Source organism: Cupressus sempervirens, chromosome 5 (assembly GCF_028749045.1).
Source record: "Cupressus sempervirens isolate cs-2001-9-10 chromosome 5, ASM2874904v1, whole genome shotgun sequence".
In the NCBI taxonomy this organism is placed as follows: Eukaryota; Viridiplantae; Streptophyta; class Pinopsida; order Cupressales; family Cupressaceae; genus Cupressus; species Cupressus sempervirens.
This window is the reverse complement of record NC_143122.1, coordinates 531,091,451-531,098,797: the sequence shown is the minus strand read 5'-3', so window position 1 is coordinate 531,098,797 and position 7,347 is coordinate 531,091,451.

Sequence of the window (7,347 nt, the reverse complement as noted above, 5' to 3'; positions counted from 1 at the left end):
GATAAGCTGTAAAGCCTCATCATTGGCTTTCAATTCCTCCCAGATACTGATCACCCTAGCCAACTGATCATTAACTAGTGGCCATTCAATTTTATCCCCCAAATATGTAAGAGCTTTTCTTAATTTATCTTCATATTTTGCCTGCAACTCTACATGTAGGGCCCACAGTTTACCCTTTTCTTCTTCAAAATCCTCAGCAGTGTAGTACTATGGCCTTTGGGGTGTATCTAGTATTTCTATGAGGGGGGTGGATTTGAAGGGTTCAACTGGGGGGCGAGGGTATGTTATTCTTGGTGTTGTTGACCTACCCATTAGCTTGTTCTCAAGCTCAATTCTCTTCTTTACCTCTTTATTGTAGGCATCCACAACCACCTCATACTTGCTCTACAACTCAATCATTTCTTTTTCCTCCCTCTTTGCAATAGCCAAGGCAAATTGAGAGTAATCTACATTCATGTGGGTTGCATGTACATGTGAGGTATCAATAACTCTCCTCACAATGATATTCCTTGTTAGTCCCGAATCATCAGGCTATGATGGAACAGCCCTGAATCCTCTTCTTAATGACCACATGACAAGAGAAGCTTGGTTATTACTGAATGCAATTCCTAATAACTCCTTTGTATTTGGATCTTGCAATCCCAAATTATTTGACACAGAATTGAAAATCAAGGCATCAACAATGTCCCAATTGGGCAACAATAAAATATTTGCAGCCCTTACCATCTGTCTCCCTTCTTCAGGGGTTATATTCTAGAACTCTTGAATCATTTGTTCCTTTATTTGATTTTGGATGGAGGCTTCATCCATTTCTAGATGCTCTATTTTCATATTCTTACATCTTTCCTCAAAATTGCTCATGTTTTCCCTCCAAGCAAATTGATGGAAAGCCCTAGACTTTACAAAACTGTCACTAGACAAAAATTGCCGACTGGCTTGTTCCAAAATAGGATCCAATTCTCTTCCCCTAAAATCTACTATAGTCAAGTCAAAAATTGGCACAAGAGGCTCCTAGGGGTTCCCTTCATCAATCTCTACTTGGGTAACAAAAACTCCCCCTTTTGATCCAATTTGTTCAATTTGCTCATCAGTGAGCTGCTCCTCCTTAATTCTCAAGGGGGTTTGGGAAGGTGAGTAAATCTCATCATGTGGTTCCTCTTCCCTTATTATCTTTCTCCTCTTAGGAGAAGGTTCAGGAGGCCTTTCTTCAAAAATAACATTAGTAGATTCAACTATATGTTTTCCTTTATCCACAATGGGCCTTTGACCCTGAATGATAGTATATCCTGACCTCCTTTGAACAACTAGTGGGCCTACCCCTATATTAGGAGTGAAGCCCAATCTCCTCATTATTTCTCTGGCCTTATCTGGAAAAGAATCAATAAAATATTGCTTTTTCTCATTCATCACCTCCATTATTTCAGGGAATGTATTCATAAGCTTATTAATTCTATATGTAGTAGTTACAACATTACTTAGAGGGTTGTAATCTTTGTCAAAACAATTAATGAAACTCAAAACTTTTGAATAGACTCTCCATTTTTCTTTCTTTGTCTCTTGCTCCTGCAGAGAGTACTCATTCCTTATTACATCTTCAAGGAAATAAAATTCATGCTCAACTAGACGAAGTTTGATCCTATGCCTAAGAGCCAAATGAAAGAAACATTCTGCATCACAAAAATGAGGGTGAGATACTGCCATCTTATACTAATCCAAAAATTTGTAAAGGGAAACCCATCCTTCCTTGGTTATCACAAACTGGTGGGCTATTGTGCAAGTGGGAAAAAATGATCTTGTTCCCCTTTTGTGCAAAAAGGCTTCTTCTACTCCTCCCAACTACCACAAGAATTCAGCTACTCCTACCTTTAAGGGCACCTGGTAAGGTAGTACATGAGGTGTTCCCTTGAATCCATAAATTCTGATAATAGTTGAAATTGAATATGGGATGATATCTCCCCAATTATGTGAAACCTTCAGATTATGGGGTTTATCCATAGGCCTAACAAGGTGCATTAGTGCCTCAAGGATCCTTGGATTGTCTCTTAATACAAGGCACCTCAGTTTGGGGGTGAAGTACTTGTCAAATCTAACAAAACTAGCATTTTTTGCTTCCCCAATCATATTTGTACTCCACAATTGAACTGGCAGTGCTTCCCCCTCTTGTTCTCTATTCAAAACCATTTCTTTACCAAAGTATGTAGCCCCCTTAAACAGAAACATATGCATCAATAGGGAGTATTGGCCCCAAACCTTCTCCACCTTGCCCTTAGCAATCCCAACCAATCCACTATGAATCTCATCAACCAGGTAAGAAGCAAAATCAAAAATTATATCCACACCGAAAGAGGAGATTTGAGTAATTATATACATGAAACTCATAGGGATAAAGTTTTCTTCAGCCTCTCCAAAAACTCGGCATAGGGTCCTATATATCTCTACTACCCTGGCATTGAAGCATGCTTTCTTGAAAGGTTCTTTAGAGGATGATGTTATTGCTTGTAGGGTTCCAATTCTGCCAATGTGGGCCTTCAGTGCACCTTGTCTAACTATATCCTTCTTTGACATATATTATTTTTCTAAATCTGTCAAATTAATGGGCACATGATACCTAGTGAGAGGTCCCAAACAAAAAACTTCCCTAATCTCTTCTGGACTGATGGTGATCAGAATTTCATCATCTACTCTTCTCATTACCCTAGTGGCTTGATCATAACTCTTCGCCATGGCCTCAAGGAGATCATAATCCATGAACACATTGGGAACAACTAGCTTTCCTAAGTTGAAATTCCATTATTGGCATGTGGGCAAACAGTTTCCTTTCTGCAAACCATTTCTTGAACAAATTGAAACCAGTTTGTGAGGTTTGAGCATCCTGGACCCAATTACCCTTATCATACAATCCATCTGCCATCCTCAACCTAGGGTTTAATGAGGTCAACTTTATAACTTGCACTGTCTCTACAGTAGACTCAGGAAGCAACTCAAGCAAATCATCATGTACATTTCTATCCAAATAATTTACTTGACCTAAAAACTCCTTCTTTAGAGGCATCTTCGATTATACTTTACAGAACTGAAATACTTACAGAGATTATAGTAGGATTACTTGAATTTTGTCCTCATTTTCCTCTGTATTTTTGCAAATTTTTTGTGAACAAACTGCTTCACAATCTTGCCAAACTTCAGCACAATCTTCTTCAGTAATTGCTTCTGCTTAGGAAAGGCTTGAAATCTTTGTTTGTGTAAGGTGAAACTAATAAAACCTTCTGTATTATACTCTAATTTTCCTCACATGCAAAGCTTTCATGTCTAATTAATACACAGAGTGGCACCATCTTCTACGTTTAAATCTGCGCCTTCGATCTTTAAAAATCTTACGATCATGGGATACGGAGAAAGACAACTCAGCATTCCACTTGACAAGTTGGACAGTCAATCTAATGAAAACTGCCCATGTACATAGCTCCTTCCTTGATGGCACTTCCGTCTGGACCCATTGGCAACTGAGGACACATGTCAAAAGGTCACTACTTCGCTATACATAAAGAATGAGCACCTTACCATAGTGAAGCAATGACAGCCATTGATTCGATCTTGATCTTGTGGATGATACATTACTGCGTTGCTTAGAAGAACAATGATAGGCCCTCATTTGCTACCTTGTTATACATATCGTCCGAACAACTCTTCATGGCGAGATAGCGACGGCCCTTGATCTGAGATCAAATCAAAGGTAGAGAAACTACATAAAGTACCCTGAAGAGTGGTGGGTCCCATACTCGCTATGTCGCATAGAGTAAACAACTTGCAACTTTCCATAGCGAGATAGCGAGGACTGTTGATTCTAGTTTGATCTAACAATCAAAATCCCTTATACACTTTATGAATGGGACGTGGGTCTAGGGCACTAGTGACGTAGGAAAATCTTTACTGTTGGCAATGAGCCAAACCTTTCTTAAATCCTAGTCACCTTTCCACGTTGCTTAAGGTCCCATCGACTGTTCTTTTTACGGTGCCTCGCTACTTTGCTAACAGCGAGATGTCAAATTTTTTGATAGCAAGGTAGCGAGCTCCGGTGACTTTAATAAAACTCAGTGCCAGAAGAATAAAAACCCATCAAATCACCATTGCCCCTACTAATTGCTTCTGACAATAGAAATCATTACTCATCATGCCACCTAGATAGACTACGATTATCGAGAAACTTGGAGGCCATCATGTCTTTGATTTCACAGCACCTCGCTACTTCGCTAATGGCAAGATGCTTAGTTTTTTCGATAGCGAGGTAGTGAGGCATCGAAAAGACCTTTATTCCGGTGTTGACTTCTGGCTACTTCTACTGGGCCCCTTTTCCTATTCTGAGGGTACTTACAAGGTGCATGTGACTCAAAAGTCGGCCAAAAAAAAATCCCCGATCATCGTGCCTTCATTTTACGGTCCCGTTTAATAAACTTTTTGGCACTCGCTACCTCGCTATGTATAAAAAGTGCTCAACTCCTCATAGCGAGGTAGCGACAATGGTAGATCTATTCAAATCGGACAGTGAGGAACCTGAGAGGAAAGGTTACTTGAGGGTGCGGGAAAAAATTAAAAGAAAATAGAATATTCGCCCTATTTTTTAAAAGGGTTTCACGCTTGAAAATTACAAAAGGAATGAGACAAAGGGTTTTAACGAATTTTTTCAAAGGTTAACAGATCTGGATGACCAAAGACCATAAACCCTATTCACCATTAATGGATAAAATCTGAATTTTTATACCTAGACAAAGGAATTTTATCATGCGAAAATTCAAACCAACACTAGAGATGGTAGTTATGTAGAGTAAGAGGCTCAACTAACTTAGAGGAGTCTTCCATGTTGTAAGTGGTGCCTCAACTACTCTAAATTTTTATAATTATTAATGTGATCTTTCACAACTAGACAAAAGATGCATAAGGGGTCTTGTGTTTTGTGTTTTTAAGTGTTGGTTTTGTGATATAAATTACATAAATCAAGAAAAAAACATCCTCCCTAATACATATAATGAAACTCGAGTACACTTTGGAAAGCAAATACATGAAAGAGAGCTCAAAAATACTTCAGTGTGAAATCATGTGTGCCTTAATAAAAATTGATGAAAGTAGTAGAGAATTTGGGAAGTTCTCAAAAAGATCTTTTTGATACTTCTTCTAGATCAAAAAATGGAGCAAAGATGAATATGTTATGACCCCTAAAATGCAAAATAGATTATTAGGCTATGACTACAAAAATAGATACCATACTAGAACAAAAACAAGAAAAAAATCTACACCATTACGTCCATCTCAAAATCAACTTTTCAATGGTATTTTGTTTGCCAAAAAAATATCGATGCTCCACATATCATCAAAACATCAACAGGCAAAAAAATGCCAAAAAAACACTCCTTTAGGGCTAAAAATAAACCCTCCAGGCCTTCATATGACCACTTGTTAAGAAAAAGGGGGTTGGGTGGCCCAATGACGATGTTTTCTAGTTGAGTGACAATATTGGGTAGAGGGTCATTAGTGAAGGCAGAGTGGAGCACCACAGGTAGAGGCAAAGGAACCACTAGTAGAGCCACCAGTGCTGGTGAAGCCAAGGATGACCTACATGTCAGAGTGGTGGCTGATAAAGAAAAACTGCCCAGTGGTGTTTTAACCACCACATAGTTTATATAAACCACTATAGTGTTGTTAGTTTGGGATTTTTTAGAGCTGCCATTTCTTTTGGTATATTTTTCTAATTCACTCTGACTTGAATTGTTTATTTTTGAACCATTGGTTCTACCTTTTATTAGCCTCTTAAATTTAGATGCAATAAACAATTTTTAGTAGCTCATTAGTAGACCTTGTCCTAACGGTATCTTTCTCTCTTTCTTTGGCTATTGTTGACCAAGTTTGACCTGTAAAACCTCCATGGCAAGTGTATTGTTTTTATCATGTTAAAAAGGTTCAAAGTTTCTTTAAGTAATCTTGAACAACTTTGTACCACTCTCGAATGGTACAAAGGAGTCTTGAACCTCTTTGTACCCCTTGTATCAGGTTCAACAATTTAATGGTTCCTTTGGTTCAACTTGTCTTTGATTCTCACATGATACTTTCTAGTGGGCCCTAGCTTGACATATTGCAAAGTTCAAGGAGATTGCACTACTGTTGGATGTCATTTTAGAACTAACAAGTGTTCAATTTGATCATTTATGAAAAGGTGATGAATAGTTAATGTTTTGAGATAGGTTCATCTTTAATAATTGCATTGAGATATTGATTAATGGATTAAAAGTAAAGATTTGGAGCATGTGAAGGAAAAATATCACTTGAGCTCCTTGCTTTGTAATTAATGCTAGACTTCGTAGTAGTGTGTCTCCCCTTTTTTCATGACATGTAAGGATTCATTATGCTCATTTCATAATCAATGCCTTGTCCCTGTCTCGAAGTCTATATGAGGTAAATCATTCTTTGTAAAAAGAAGCATAAAGTTTCCTTAGGCGATTTAAATGCTAGCTATAGAAGTCTGAAGAAAAAATCAACTTTCATAGTTTCCCTAGTTTTTGTTCATTAGGTAACTTTCGTATTTCCCATTCCTTCTTTTCATCTTTTGATAGACAGGGAAGTGACTGCTTCTTTTATTTCCAAAAAGTGAGATTCTGAGTCATGAGGTCTACCCTACATATGTTTGGAAATACTTGTAGTTTGTATAGTAAGTCACCTATCATATCAGATACAAACCTCCTAGGGGTTAATTTAGAGGGAATAACAAAGAGGCTATGTGAAAGACTTTCAAAATCCTTTTCCAACAAAGTTTTGGATTGTAATTTTCTTATGGCTTCCACTTTCCCACCTGCATATCCCTATCCAAAATTGATTCAAGAATGTTTTCAAATCTATGATGTACCTAGCAATAATATTTTGAAAAAGGATGGGAGCATGTTGCTAAGAAATACCAGAGAATCCATGTCTAAATTATTTCGCCTCGAAGAACAAGAATTTTTTGACATGACTCGTACGTCATTTTTGGCGAAGTTTTCAGCAACTTCAGATGTCTATAGGAATGTCATCACAAGGAGCCAAACTGTATCATTTTACAAAGGTGGTTCTAGGTTGCTAAAAACCCTTAAGAAGGGTCATATGTCCCCATGAATTCATGATATAATAGTTTTGCTACACAGAATATGTGGTTATCCAGATGTGAGTCTATTTGAAGATTGGATGTATTTTTACATCAAGATAGTGTTGGAAGGGTCGCAGTTTTTGGACTGGGTTGAGTTAATTACTGGCTCTTTGAGGAACCAACCCAAGTGAGCTTTGAACCTAAAGAAAGATTTTTATATGCCCTTGTATTTGATGTAT